The following is a 15310-nucleotide window of genomic DNA, read 5'->3' on the forward strand; positions in this document are numbered from 1 at the left end:
GTCCCCTCCAAATTCTTGTTGAAGCCCAAAGCCCCAGAACCTCAGAATGTGACCTTATTTGAAGACAGAGTCTTTATGGAGGTGATTAAATTAGAATGCGGCCCTATAGATGGGCCCTACTCCAATCTGACTGGTGTGCATATAAAAAGATGAGATCGGGACATAGACACACAGAGGAAAGACCCTGTGAGGACACCAGAAATCATGGCCATCTACAAGCCAAGGACAGAGGACTCAGAAGAAACAACCCTGCTGGCACCTTCACCTCAGACTTCCAGCCTCCAGAGCTGCCCCAGCAAGCGAATACGGGGGTGATGGATACGTTCGCCAGCTTGACTGGGGTACTTGGTTTCGCAGGTGTGTGCATATGTCAAACCATAGCAAGTCGTCCACTTTAAACATGTCTAGTTTGTTTTACATCAATTATAGCTCAAGAATGCTGTAGAAGAGCGCCATCATCCACAGGGAGAATGTCGCTGTTACAAAAGCAAAGACAGACCTGAGAACAATTGCAAGTTAGCGGAGATGTGTCTCTGGACACCGGAGTAGACAAAACATCTAGGGCTTTCTTCTGCTCCAAGGGACATCGCTGGGACAACTGGCTGTCTGTACCCTCTGTTTCTTGCGGTGGCCCAGTGGAATGAGGACTCGTGTCCCTCTGTGGGCCCCCATATCCACTGGGAGACTTCCCAGGTTCCTGCCCCCCACCACAGGCTGGCACCGTCCTCTGCCCCTCGGGGAAGAGCAGTGGACAGCAAATTTCCTTTATGCCGACTGTGATTCTAAAAACCCAGGATCTGACAGCAGAGAGCTGGAATTTCATGGTCAGGGTGCCTGCTCAACTCCCTCTTGTTGGGGCCCCATTTCTCCCCTGGCTTCCCCCCCTCCCTCATCCACATCTGCCTCCTTATCATTGAGACGGGCAAGCAGACTGCTAGGCGCTCCTCCAGCACAGTGTAGAGCTCCCAGGGAAATGCTGGGTCTGTTCCCCACCCAGATTAGTGGCAACCTGCAACACTAGGTCTCTGGATGCCTCTGGGGCCAGCCCTTTCATTCCACACATCTTTACTGAGCACCCTAGGGTGCCCCAGGCCGTTCTGGGTGTCAGGCTGAGGAGAGACAGTAAGACACAGACAACGGAACAAACCTTGATCTCTGCGGGACATGCCAGGGCTAAGAATGAGGACAGTGGAGCTGGGGACAGGAACCAGATGGTGGGGCTGTCATTCTAAGTAGGACCATCTCAGCAGCAAAGACTAAAGGAAGGTGAGTGAACCCTGCAGCTAATCAGGCAGGCAAACAGAAGACCAGGCTGGGCAGACAGCCAGGGCAAGAAGCAAGGCCAGAAAGACCTTCAGGAAGCATCTGCAAAATACCGAGGCGGCGAGGGGCTGGAGCGGCACAAGAGGGCAAGGTGTGGGTGGTGGGAGACATGTCAGATGGGTGGGGGCAGATCCCATGTGGCCCAGCGCTGGAGCCCAGGAGAGCAGGCTAAGACTGGGGTACCATCCTGGCTACTGGGTGCTGCACAGACAACTGGGGAGTGGCAGGGAGTAGGGCACACTGACAAGGGTCCTGGGGTGACTCTGGACGTAGGAACCCAAAGGCCGGCAGGCCAGCTACAGAGATAATGCCCTCTGCATAGCCACACAGGGCGCTTCTCCACCCAGCTTCGAGAACAATGCAGCCCTCTCGGGGCGGGGGGGGAGGGTGCTGAAAACTTGGGAGGCCCTACCACACTGGCAGGACGCAGGGCACAGGACACATACCTTCCTTGGCACAGGCCAGGCCACCAGATCCCCCGCCAATCACCAGGAGATCATAGTCCTGCCGCCCTGCTGGGGAAAGGGGTGAGAGGTGAGTGGAAGGGCCAGGACAAGTCTGGGGCCCGGATCCCGCAAGGTGCCACACGATTTCCAAAGGGCAAGCAGCTCTGCCCAGTTAAATGTGGTATGGGATCTATGTTATTGGAGCAAAGCCCCCAGCCCGTGATGGTCCGGGTGACAGCGCATCACACATCAGGGCAGAAGGCAACCACAGTATCCATCATCACGCAAACCCCGAAAGTAAGCAACGGCAGGTGAGGGTGGCCCAGGGTGCATAATCACCTTGACAGCAACAATCAGGTCAAGAAGAAGGTAATTTAACTGGCAGGACTGCTCTGAACTTAAACTTCACTGAACATTCTAAGCCAAGACACGGGATTAAAACACTTCTCGAGTCTGTCTTTCGGTTAAAACAGTCACCTTTTGTTCTTTTTTTTTTTTTTTTTTAAGATTTTATTTATTTATTTGAGAGAGAGAGAATGAGAGAGAGCACATGAGAGGGGTTAGGGTCAGAGGGAGAAGCAGACTCCCCGTCGAGCAGGGAGCCCGATGTGGGACTCGATCCAGGGACTCCAGGATCATGACCTGAGCCAAAGGCAGTCGCTTAACCAACTGAGCCACCCAGGCGCCCTTTTTGTTCTAAATGAGGAAAAATAAAAAGCAGTCCTTGCATCGGGCAGCACACCCTGGCCTCAGAGTGCCTGGTGCACTGCGGGCCCTGGGACAGAAGAGACTCTGAAATGCCTTTCGGGCTCACCATGGTGTCACCTCAGAGGCAACGCACTCCCACACCCAGCACAGAGGGTCGCTCACATCCTTCCTGCCCTGCAGAAGACATTATCTGTCTCTCTTCAGCAAACTGCTGGGAAGGCAGGCAAGAGACAGCCTGAAAGGGGGAGGGGGTGGGGAGTGACGGGGGGTAGGTGAGGAGCAGGTGTGTCCTTAGGTGTGACCAGGCGGTCAGAGCTCTGAGCCAGGGCCCAAGCCTGAGATACCCAGCACCAAGCACCGGCCCACTCCCTGTAGCGAAAGGAAGAAATAATAGAAAATCATCAGTATGTGGGGAGGGAGAGGAGGGTGCGGACTGCTGCGTTGTGTCTAGAGCTGACCACAGCTCCTAGGCAAAGCACCTGGTCCTGTGATCAAATCCAGCTCTGCCACCCAAGGCCAGCGCGGCTGCCCCCACACCACCCTGGAGCCTGAGAAGTGAAAAGACTGTATCTGCCTTTGTGGTCACCTTGACCTTCCTGGCGGGCAAGGCTGTAGAGAATACTCCTGAGGTCCTCTGACCCTCAGGGACCTCGGCTTTGTAGGTCCCTGTGCTCACAGACTGGGGCCCAGAAGCTGAGCTCCTGCAAGGACACAGGAGCTCCAGCCTAGAGGCGGCCCTGGCTTGGGGCTGACAAAGCTAGGGGAGTCGCCACCAGGAGCTGTGTCCAGATGCCCAGCTGGTGGCCTGCTGCTAGCCTGCCCTGTGGAGAGGCGTCACCGTACCCACCCCAAAGCCAGGCCCACGCCTGGCTTTGTACCCACCCCAGCCAAGGCCACCTGAGATGTGTGCCCAGGCAAACATGGGACCGAACGGAGCCAAGGCTTGGTTCAAACAGCCAGTCCAAAGGGGACTCAATTCCAAATTCAACCCAGGGGCTCTGAAGAGGCCTAAACTTTTGTCAGTTATTCTTGTGGCTTTGATATGAGCCCAAAGAACCAGAGACAGACTGCTGGTGGGAGAGAAGCAGCTGCTGGGCCCTGAGGAGCGCCCGCATCTCTCCTTTCCACTGCTCCGTGGTGGGGGAGCGGGACGCGAAGCTTTTGCCCAGGACAATGCGCTACCTTCCATTGCAGGTGCTGATGCTGGTCCTTCCTGCCGACAGAGCAGGGTCCCCGGCTAGCTCCGATTGTCCCCAGCTCCACACTGTGTCCCCTCTGCCTGCTATCAGGCAGAGGGCAGGGCGAGCAACTGGCCACGTGGATTGTGAGCTTATCTCTGTGGGTTTGCCCTCCCCGCCTGCTGTGCATACCCAGGAGCCCTCTCAGTCGGATAAACACTTGGAAGAGTAACCTATCTCAAGGGCCGGTAAGGCGGATGAGGTGGGCGCTGCTCTGCGCGGGCTACCTGGGGACACATCACTCCAGTGCCCTGGGCAGTCTTCCAGCCTCCCCTTCCCCACCGCATGTTCAGAGCTCAGCTCCGGAAAGGTCTGTCTTCTCTTTGTTCTGAACCCATCGTTCTTTAATTGTCTGCTCCCCTCTGAACCGGGGGCCTGGCACCCAGCAAGTGTGGCAAGGCGGAGTGAATGGTGCGCTGCTCCAGGGGCGCACGCGGAGCCTTTGCTGTGTGCTCACAGGCTCACTGGCCACCCCAGGGAGCCACCCTGGGAGTCCTCTTGTACTGTCCTTCCCACCGCGCATTCTTTCCTGGTAGCAGGTGTTAGGGGACAGGTGGCACCACAGGTGGTGTCATTCTGGTTCCTGTTCAGGAGTGGCATGGGCCACCCCCAAACCTGGGACGGTGCAGGTGCCTTCCTGCTCTCAGATGGAAAGCTGGGCTCAGATGGAAGAGGAGGCTCGGAATCAGCCCTGCGCATCCTTGTTGGGGGTTGGCGCTGTGCCCCGGCCCTGTCAGGCCCTCACCGCTGCAGCTAAGTAAGCTCTAGCCTTGGGGCTTCCTTCCCCTTGCTGCCCAAGGACCATGGGGGCAGAATCTTTGGTGCTGCCCTGCTGGGTAGAAAAAGCTCCACCCCAAAGCCATCCTGTTCTGCTGCAAGGCCAAGGTTACAGTGGCCTGAAGGGCCCTGCACGGTGTAATGGCAGCAGCACCATCTTTTACTTGCATCAGATGGGGTGAGGGCCCCACCGCACAGCTGCATTTACCCTCACGAACGTCCCACCTGACTCACGCAGCAAGGATGCTTTCAAAGACTGGGTGCCTCGGGGGCACCTGGGTGGCTCAGTCGTTAAGCGTCTGCCTTCGGCTCAGGTCATGATTCCAGGGTCCTGGGATTGAGCCCCACATCGGGCTCCCTGCTCCCCAGGGGGCCTGCTTCTCCCTCTCCCACTCCCCCTGCTCGTGTTCCCTCTCTCACTGTGTCTCTCTCTGTCAAATAAATAAAATCTTTAAAAAAAAAAAAGAATCTGAGGGGCGCCTGGGTGGCTCAGTCGTTAAGTGTCTGCCTTCGGCTCAGGTCATGGTCCCAGGGTCCTGGGATCGAGCCCCACATCGGGCTCCCTGCTCTGCGGGAAGTCTGCTTCTCCCTCTCCCACTCCCCCTGCTTGTGTTCCCTCTCTCGCTGTCTCTGTCAAGTAAATAAAATCTTTAAAAAAAAAAAAAAAAGAGTGGGTGCTTTGACCAAGGTCTCAGGGGTCAGCAAAGCTGCCCTAAGAGCAACCCTATCTCCCCATTTCCCAGGACTCTGCAGGCCCGAGGCTCCCCAAGGCCACAGCGGCACACAGCTTTGCCCTTCCACATCCGCTGTCAGCTTCTTTCCACTGCTGGCCAAGCGCCCTGCCACTCCCCTCACAGCCACCATTTCTGTGATGGAAGCCTCCTCCCTCCCTTGCTCAGGCCCCTCAACACTCCTCCCCATGGGGAGTCACCCAGGGGCAAGGGGTAGGGGTCGGTCACTGAGCAGGCATGCGGTGGGGAGCACGTCATCACGTGTGGGGCTGGCCATGTCACCATGGCAAATGTGGTGGCACTGTGACTAGCTCTGGGGAGCCCGTCCTGCAGGGTTGGGCATATGACCCAGCACCCAGTCCCTGTTCCGGAGCCTGGCACCACCCCCTGTGCCTGGTTTGGTTGGTGATCCTTGGTGGCTCCAGGAGGACAAGCCCGGGTACTGTCCCCTGCCTCGGGGCACCCGCGAAGCACTGCAAACAGGGAGTGCTCACTGCCCATCAGTTTACAAGCGTCCCCTCAGAGAGTCTATGCAGTGCATGTGCTGAGCACCTGCTGTGTGTGCCCACTGGGTTCGCGGGGAGGAGGTGGCCAGGTCTGACTAGTGGGGTCTGCAGGCGATGGCATCTGGTAACCTCAGGAGGTGAGCCACCACCCCCATCATCAGGACTATTGTTAATATTGGGCCGGGGGCTGGGGCAGCGAACACAGATCATCCCCCCCCCCCGCCCCCGCAGAACCTCCGGCGGGGTCCCGCAGCTCTTTCCCCATCTGGAAAGGGGGCTAGAGGTGGGTGGAAGCCGGCAGACGGCGGTCCCAGCCAAGTGCTGCCCGCGGGGACACCCCCACGTGGACAACTCCTGGCGGGGGCCCCCAACCCCGCGCAGAGAGCCCCCTCCCCGCCCCGCCCTACCTGCTGCGCTCGGCGCCGCGCCCCGAACCCCGCCCGCCGCCGCCGCCGCCGCCGCCGCCGCCGCCCAGGTCCGCCACCGGAAGCGCCCGCCCGCTCCCCGCAGCGCAGCCGCCATCACAGCCCTCGCCGCGCGGGGCCTCTCCTGCGCCCGGGCTGTCCGCCGCACTGCCTGCGCCGGCCCTGGGCGGGTCCTCCAGATCAAGGACGCCGCAGCCCGCCGAGGGCGAGGTGAGAGCGCAGGCGGGTCGCGGGGATCCGGCCTGGGGTGGATCTGATCCGGGGTGGGTGGGTGGGTCTCCGAACTTGGGTTAGAGCTGATCCAGGGTTGGGGGGGTCTCCGGACCTGGGGTGCATCTGATCGGGGTGGGAGTCTGCGGACCTGGGGTGTATCTGATCCGGGGTGGGTGTCTCCCGACCTGGGGCGGATCTGATCCGGGGTGGGGGTCTCCCGACCTGGGGTGGATCTGATCCGGGGTGGGGGATCTGGGGATCTGTCCTAGGGTGAGGAGCTGCGGATGCGGGGTGGGAAATTAGAACCCGTGTAAAAGGATCCGACCTTGGGTGGGAGTCTCTGGACAGAAAGGAAGGGGCTGGGATACCAGACTGGGTTGAGGAAGTGGGAGATCTGTGTTGGAGTGGGAAGATCCGACTTGGGGATAGGGTTCCGGACAAGGGTAGGGGATCCAGCCTCCTGTGGGGAGCCATACCCTAAGGTGAGGGCTGTCTCTTGGGGGGGGCTTTGACTTGATGGGCTTTCAGGGTCAGGACCTGACTCGCTAAGGGAGGGTCACACTTGGTCTTTGAGCAGGGATCAGACGCTTGGGAGTGGGAGAATTGTGGGCATCCAGGCCCTGAGGGGCTCAGTGATCTTTCCAACAAGTTTTCCCCTGGGAAGGGAAAGTTTTCCAGGGGTAAACTTGGGGTACTGCCAGGCTTTTCCTTTCAGGGGAATGACTGCCACACCAGAAAGGAAAGTGACTAGAGCCCAACACCCCACAGGACTGGGTCTGGGTGGTGTGGCCTCATACCAACGTGAGAATGTTGAGAAAGAGAAAGTCACCCCAGATTGGACCTGACTTACCGGTCAAGAGCTGAGTTCCATTCGGATTTGTTCAGAGGCACTTTTAAAGGGAGAGTGAGTGTGTGGGGGGACGGGAATGACAGGACTTGAGTGAGTCAGGGAAGTGAGAAATTACAAAATTGGGAAGAGGTGGTTTGCCCATGTGACACCCATCTGGATATGCTAAGTGATGCTTATGAAGTTAGGCTTCCCTGCTTCTACAGAGGCTGGGAGATGAAGCCATATCCTCAGGTGTTGGCTGAAACAGTCATTTCTTTTGGAACCCTTGAGTTTTCTCTGTCGTGTCACCTAAAGTCATCCTAAGGATGCAGCCTTGAGCTGATAGACACTAGTGTTTGTTCAAGTCTTTATAGGCCAAGGTTGAGACCTAATTGAGAATTCTCAAGGCTCAGAGGAGCCTGGATAGAGTATGGTCAAGGAGAGAATCTTCGGCAGGTCCCCCTCTTGTTGAAGGAAAGAAGAGATGTTCTGTCTGCTGAATAATAGAAGCCTGTTTTCCATTTGATCACCTTTTGTTGAACCAACTGTTGGGACTTGGTAGTAGAGGATATTTGCTGGATGATTCCAGTGATCAGGCATTTAATGAGGGACCTTTCTATGGAAACAGAAAGGAAAGCGAAGATTAATGGTCAGAGCTGAACGTAAACCTGGTTTTTGATCCCTATGGGTGGCCAGTTGGGACGAGTTTAGACATTGATGTGTGAACATCTCTAGGTTATGGGGTGAGGACCAATCCAATGGATTTCCCAGTTTGTAGTTTGAGTGTTTGTGGTGATAGTATAGACAGAAGTGTCACAGTCAAGGTTATTTCCCAGAACAGAGCATGGAAGATGTGGGAGTTCCCATGGGCTGGGAGTGGCCCATGCAGCCGCAGTTCCAGGAATGAAGGCGGGCACACAAAATTTGTTGCGATGATGAGCTCCTTGAAGGTTTTATCAAGTTCATGTGGGGCTTTTTCAGATCCTGGAGGAAAAGGGGCAGGAACAAGATAACCGGAGTCCCGGGAAGGGTCTGGGTAGTCAGATTTTAGTTCTCAGTGATGCCAAGTCAGGAGGGAAGGAGGAAAAATTGGAAACATCAATTTGGAGAGTTGTAGCCAGATACTGAAGGAAACTAGAAGAACTGAGGGTTTGGTAAGGGCTGACAAAACGTGTAAGATGGCAGGATGGTAGTCCCAGTCACAGGTAGTATAGTAAAACCTTGAACACAATAAGCAGGATTAGAATCAGATAACCCACAAGGGTGTATTATTTTTCCCCATTGAGACATAACATTTCCCTCTAGAGCCATCTCCCTTTTTGATCAAAGATAATCAAAGGAAGGGGTGTCTGGATGGCTCAGTTAAGTGTCCGACTCTTGATTTCGTCCCAGGTTGTGATCTCCGGGTTGTGGGATCCAGCCCTGTGTCGGGCGCCATGCTCAGCGGGGAGTCTACTCTCTCTCCCGCCCCCTCCTCTGCCTCCAACCCCCACTTGTGTGTGCTCGCACACTCTCTCTTTCAAATAAATAAATAAATCTTGTTTTAAAAAAAACGATAGTCAAAGGAAGATTATTCTTGTTTACAAAATAATTCTGGTCTCTTTAAATTTGGCCTGATTATTTACATAAGTGCAGCAAAAATGGCAATTGACCACATAGACCTTGTTAAGTTTGCTTTGTGGAACTTTTTATGGGGAATCTCAGATTGGAATTTTAAAAGCCTTTCAAGGCTAGGAAGCCAAAGCAAGAACTTGCCATCAGACTTCACCTGTAGATTTGGGTGAATTCCTCTCTTCTCAAGGTCCCCCAAATATCTTAGGGTTCCTGGGTCTGCCAGGAAGTGACCTTCCTTACTCACCTGTAAGGCTGGGAATCTCTGTAAGCCATGTACCAGGCTGGTTTTTTCGAGAGGGCTTCGAAAGCATTGCTCCTTGTAAAGTCGACTGCAGTTCCTCAAAACCTTCCGGTCATGTCTGATACCATGCATCATTTTCAAATATGACATTCCTTGGTTATATAACCAGTGCTTTAAAATTATGTCCTATTGCAAAGAGGACAGATTCTTACTGAACCTATGTAAATAACTATATTGCCATGAAAATAAGAATACTCAACAGTAGTTTCCAATTTTTGGAGGAATCAAGCAGGGAGAAGAAGATAAATGCTTCAGTTTTGTTTACAAAAGTGTAACTTGCTAGAGTGGGATGACTCACAGGTAGCTTAAGAGAAAAAAAGAAAGGGTGTTTTTTTATATCCAGAAAATGAAACACTAATGAGCCAAGAATATTCCAGACAAAAGCCATATAAAATTATAATCATCTTTTATCAGTTCATCCAGTTCTATTTAGTTAATTCTTGTCTAGTTTCACAAGCCCATAGGTTTCTCCACTAGAGTTCTGAAGCCCCTTACTCAGTCCCATGGGATGATCTCAAGAGTTACTGAAGCAAGGCCAGTGGAAGTCTGTACCTCAGGTACCTGTCGTAGTCCTTTCCATGGGTCTCGGAGATAGTCTCTTTCTGTTAAAGACAAAGCACTCTGGCCTGTAGCTGATGGCAAATGCTTTTGAAGAAGAATCAGAGCAAAACAAAAACTATCTGTGGGTAACAAAGACTTAAAATGGCCAGGAGTTAAAGATTTGGTGGGAGTCCCTTATAAAAATAACACAATTGACAAGGAAACTTGATTGTTTCTGTAACATACACACCATTTAAAGTATTAACTGGAATGATGACTGATAACTGTATACCAGAATATTGCATGGTCAGTGAGGGCACTCACAAATTTATAGGAACTTTATGTAAATTCTGACACCCTGATATTAATAACATCAACTCACAAATAAAACTTTTGGAAGGTTAAGCAGCATGTCTTAATTTGACAATGACTTTCATGAAATCCAGCGTGTCAATTAAAACGACGTTTAACTCATCTCTTTTATGAGGTGAAAAAACAAACCCTTTGAGATCTTCCAGAGGCCTTCTGGGAAATCCCAAAGCCAGTCTGAAATCAAGAAAATAACTTCATTTAGGATTTGATTTGGGGAAGGCAGAGTTGTCAAAAATATCGAAAGGTGTGAATGCTTGGCTAAATAGGATCCCAGTTTACTGTGGAACAATTTTTTGGTTATTTACCTAACCTAAGTGACAATATAAGAGTTCATAAGTAAACATAGGAGATAACATGATTGTTTAAAAAAAAACTACTTGGCTCTTTTGCCAGTGAGAAGACTAGATTATCTTATGTAATCAAGGACATGGTAATGACAACATGAAACACAGAAAATTATTTTGATAAGAGAGAATCTTTGTTTCCACAAAAGGGAAATGTTGGTAAAGAGTACTCAAAGGGTAAAGAAAAACCTTTCATAATCTCTTGTTAAAAGCAGACCAGTAATCCAAGAAGTTTTGTTGCTTTAGCAGAGAGAAAACCAAACTCTAGTTTTACATTAGTATGTTATTGATAGTAAAGCTTATTTCAAAAACTTTATATATAAATCCATTTAATCTTAGCCAGCTTTGACCTACAACTTCCTATATCCATTCAGGTTCTTGTCCTATACTTTCCCTTTTTGAAAATGTAACCCTAGGATACTTCTTTCCTTAACAAAAACAAATCTTACATTCTTTGCATACTTTTCATGTGAAACACATGCTATTTTCCTCAAATTCTTTGTATGCAAAGTTGTTTCGCTTCGCCTTGTTTGTAGTAGTTGTTTTATTTTCATATACTGATTATAATTTTTAGCCATTCGCCACCTTTATTTTACAGAGAAAACTAGGAAGTAGATAATTATGAATCATCAGTCATACACCAGTATTCTGTAACAGATTAGCAAGTTTTATGAGTATGCCGTGTCATAACCTATAGAGGTATATACTCTGAATAGTACAAATATATCTTTTTAATATTTTATTTATTTATTTGAGATAGAGGGAGAGCAAGAAACAGCACGAGCAGGGGGAGGGGCAGAGGAAGAGGGAGAAGCAAGCTCCCTGCTGAGCAGGGAGCCTGATGGAAGGGGGAAGACAAATAATCTGTCTTAGGACCTCAGGATTAGGACCTGAGCTGAAGGTAGATGCTTAAGCAACTGAGTCACCCAGGCGCCCTAAAACTTAAACTGTAATTAATAATGAGTGTTTCAGCACTTTATCTTACATAGAAATTACGTATTCAATGAATATCTGTTATTTGACTTAACTTGGCATAACTCTAAGGTCGCAAATTACCAGAAAGATTTTGGAGACAGTTTTTAGAAGCAGATACGTATATACATATATATTTTAAGTAATCTCTATCCCTAACATGGGGCTTGAACTCACGACCCCAAGATCAAGAGTCACAGGCTCTACTGACTGAGCCAGCTAGGCGCTTGGAGGCAGATGTATTATAAAACAACGATGATTGTTGAGGGGCACCTCGGTGGCTCGGCTGGGTGACCAGGTCTTAATTTCAGCTCAGGTCATGATCTCAGGGTCATGGGAATGGCCCTGCATTGGGCTCCTAGCTCAGCGAGGAGTCTGCTTGAGGTTCTTTCTCTCTCAAATAAATAAATAAATAAATCTTTAAAAAAAGAATAGGAACTCAGTTTGATGAAAATCAGATTTATCATATGTGCAATCTTAAACATTGAGTAGATATAATATTAGTTTATTTGACTAGTAAGCCAAAGTAGAATTAAAATTTATGTTTGTATTATATTTAATGTTGACAACACTGAAGATATACCTGTTTCATTAAATCAACAATATTAAGCTAGTCTTATTTACCAAAGATTACCCAAATTATGTACACTTGAATAACAGTGGAGTTGGTTCTTATATTTCTGGGCGTTTGGGGAAGATTTAATTTATTTAAGTGCTTATTTTTCTCTAAGCCAATTAGATAAAGATAGAACTACTTTAAGGGAGGGCGCCTGGGTGGCTCAGTCGTTAAGCGTCTGCCTTCAGCTCAGGTCATGATCCTGGGGTCCCGGGATCGAGCCCCGCATCGGGCTCCCTGCTCCGCGGGAGGCCTGCTTCTCCCTCTCCCACTCCCCCTGCTTGTGTTCCTGCTCTCGCTGTCTCTCTCTGTCAAATAAATAAAATCTTTAAAAAAAAAAAAAGAACTACTTTAAGGGATTTTATAAATTAATTTGGTAATACCTCTGGAGGTAGAGATACTACACACACACCCGTGTGTACATACATACGTAAACATAGAGACAGGTGCAAATGGAGATCTTACGGTTTTCATTTAAAACTTATAGCCATGCAGCAGGCATAAATACAATTATATAAAACTCACTAGTTTATATAAGAGTTGGACCTTGTCTTTGTTTCATTTTATATATATATATATTTTTTTTAAGATTTTATTTATTTTTTGACAGAGACACAGCGAGAGAGGGAACACAAGCAGGGGGAGTGGGAGAGGGAGAAGCAGGCTTCCCGCCGAGCAGGGAGCCCGATGTGGGGCTCGATCCCAGGCCCCTGGGATCATGACCTGAGCCGAAGGTAGACACCCAACAACTGAGCCACCCAGGCGCTGCTCATTTTATATTTTTATCTGAATTGTGTTTCTAGCAGATGGAGCAGGTTAGTTACCTGTTCAATATGAGGGCTAAAGCTTTTCACCAGTGTTCATGGAGGAGGCCTTTAAGATTTTTTTGCCCTGGTATATAATCTTATGGAGGCTGTGGACTAATGTCTGTTCCCAGGTGGCTTTTTTTTTTCTTGTTCAACCTCAGGTGGTTACTTTTGGGGGTCCCTGAGTCCTTTGAGAGCCCCCGATGGGGCAGGAGGGTCTATGTGCCAGTGACTATGGGAGCTGAGGGGCTGGAGGAAAGGGGAAGGTCTGGCAGGGTGGGTGGGAAGGAGGAGGTAGGGGCTTGCAGGGGTCATATCAGAGGATGCAGGGGAGCTGGAGGGAGAACAAAGGTGGTACGGGAGGAAGGAGGAGCAGAGGAGATGGAAGGCAGAGGTCTCAGGAGCCACTTTGGGGAGATCTGCAGTTTCCCACGAACCCAATTGAAGTTCCAAATTATCCTTAGTGAAGACATGCCAATCGGAAAGGAAGTGGACAGAATTAGCACCATGGTGGCACATTGTCAGCAGGGGTGTGAGAAGGGGGTTTCAGTCAACTGAGAAGCTCCCGTGGGAGGAGCACGATCAACCAGAGAGACAAAAAGGCCTCCCCAGAAGCCAGGAAGTACTTCCAGCCCAGGAGCTACCGTTTCGAAGCCTGGCCTCTCACCCAACCTCTGAGAGTATATTCAGAATCATGGAATCGAAACCTGCCCTCGCTGCTGGAATGGACGTTTGTCAGGAGCACTGGATCGGGAGTCCGAATCACCACCAGATGCCCTAAGTGAGCGGCAGACCAGAGACGGAACAAAGGGCTGCCATCCAGCCTTTGAGGAGTAAAATGGGGAGTCCGCATTCAGTTCGCACACGGGCAGGGCTGGAGGCAGACAGTTGCTGGGGCTTTGCTGATAGTGCCCATGAGCCACCAGAACTGTCCCAGTCCCCAGGCAGAGTGGGATCTTGGGCTTTGCCCTGTACACTGGTCTGTGGGGCAGGCAGCCAACCACCCCTCCCTGGATGCTCACCCTGGCAGGCCTCTCCTGGCCCACTCCACCCCCACCTTTCTGTCCTCCCCACAGGGATCCTGGCCAGCCTGCCTTTTGTTGCCCCCAGAATGTTCTGTGCACTCTGAGGCCTGTCGTCCATTCAGAGCCAAGACAGCTGTCCCTGCTTCTAGTGCATGAGCCCGTCGACCAGAAGCGGGGTTGGGCCTGTGGTGGGGGTCCTCCAAGAATCAGGTGCTAAGACAGGGTCAGATGTGACTGGGGGAGCTGGGATGCTCGGCCCTGCAGCTCTTGGTCAGGGAGGTGGCCTGCATTCCCTCTGGCCTGGACTTCTGATGCTCCTGCAGCCTCAGGCACAAGGACCATCCTGGCCCTCCCTCATTTCCAGAACAAGTGTGGGCAGGGACCTGCTCTTCAGAAGGAGGTGATGGCAATGTGGGCATAACAGCAGATCCTCAGAGAGGGACCAAAAGGTCTAGTGAACTCTCACGGGTTTTTTCAGTGAGCCTAGGAATGATGTCAAAATATTGATTCATCTTTTTACAGAATTGTAAGAGTCTTGGTAACTTACCCACTGACGGTTGCTTGCAATATGAAAAACATTTTCATTTCCTTTAGAGAAAAAAGAGTGTCATCTAGGATATGTTAAATGCATAAAAGAACACTGACTAGCTGACACAAGGGATAGACCATCTGGCTACGAAGCAGAGAGAGAGACAGAAGCAGCACCGAGGTACCCATCCCACAGGGCTGGAGCTTAAGAACTGAGTGGGCAAGGAAGGGGCAGACCTGGCAGGGAGTGGAGCCCCCCCCCACGCACGTGTTGGGGGACCAGGCCTCGGTGAAATTGTACCGTGTGTCAGGCTGGATATAGAGAAGCACTTTTGTCACAAAGGATCATGGAACTGAAGGTCCTGGGCCCAGTGGCTCTGGGTGTCAGGGGCCCATGCGCCTGTCCCCACCTTGGATCAGGGGTGGCTGGGAGTCTTGGCCCAGCTGCCAGGCATCTTGATTGCCCCCGTTGGGTCTGGAGGATGATAAACGGTGATCAGAGTTGATGGAGGTTATGGTTTCGTGGTTGCAGGGGGAATACTGAAGGACGGGCTTATGATAAGGAGGGTTTGGGGCTGGGTGTTATTTTTGCCCTGTGGGCTGAGGGGTCTGTGAAGAGATCGATGCTTGCAATACACCGTAGGCTGTCGGAAGGAAGCACACCGGGCAAGCAGGCTCTGCTGAGACAGGAAGGCCCCCTCCACTGCCTCCGGGAAGGACCATGAGTGTGTCCCTCCCAGGTGTCCATGCTGCACCCGCCCCCCTGCCCCCGTTGTCCCCCACAGCCAATTAGCAGGGTTAGGGCAAGAGACTCCTGAGCGCCCTGGGTCCCCCAGGGAGATGGGAGCAGCGGTTGATTTTCTGGATCCTGCTTCCTTACGGGGATTGGCGTGTCCCTTTTCCTTTTTTGGAACAGGGAGGGCCAGAAACAGGGTTGCCTGTTTTGTTTGTTTCCCACTGTGTTCTTTTTACTGTAGTAAAACTTAAGTTAGGGAC

General features: G+C 51.3%; 2 protein-coding genes across 6 annotated transcripts in view; one reads left to right on the forward strand and one right to left on the reverse strand.

Annotated features, from left to right (window-relative positions):
• The window catches only part of TXNRD2 (thioredoxin reductase 2), a 47569-nt gene extending 41393 nt beyond the window's left edge, over positions 1 to 6176 (reverse strand). The window contains exons 1-2 of one of the 3 annotated variants that reach the window (XM_081801661.1): positions 6137 to 6176; positions 1770 to 1838 (exon numbers count right to left, since the gene is read on the reverse strand). The gene's annotated coding sequence lies outside the window, so the exon portion shown is untranslated. The remainder of the gene's footprint in view (positions 1 to 1769; positions 1839 to 6136) is intronic. The other 2 variants (XM_081801659.1, XM_081801660.1) reach the window with 2 other exon arrangements.
• A 30-nt stretch (positions 6177 to 6206) lies between these two features.
• The window catches only part of COMT (catechol-O-methyltransferase), a 20154-nt gene continuing 11050 nt past the window's right edge, over positions 6207 to 15310 (forward strand). The window contains exon 1 of one of the 3 annotated variants that reach the window (XM_081801663.1): positions 6207 to 6364. The gene's annotated coding sequence lies outside the window, so the exon portion shown is untranslated. Of the gene's footprint in view, positions 6365 to 6791; positions 6811 to 15310 lie in introns of those variants that run through there. The other 2 variants (XM_081801665.1, XM_081801664.1) reach the window with 2 other exon arrangements.

The sequence above is a fragment of the Leptonychotes weddellii genome, chromosome 13 (assembly GCF_054177405.1).
Source record: "Leptonychotes weddellii isolate Sample4059 chromosome 13, ASM5417740v2, whole genome shotgun sequence".
Lineage (NCBI taxonomy): Eukaryota > Metazoa > Chordata > Mammalia > Carnivora > Phocidae > Leptonychotes > Leptonychotes weddellii.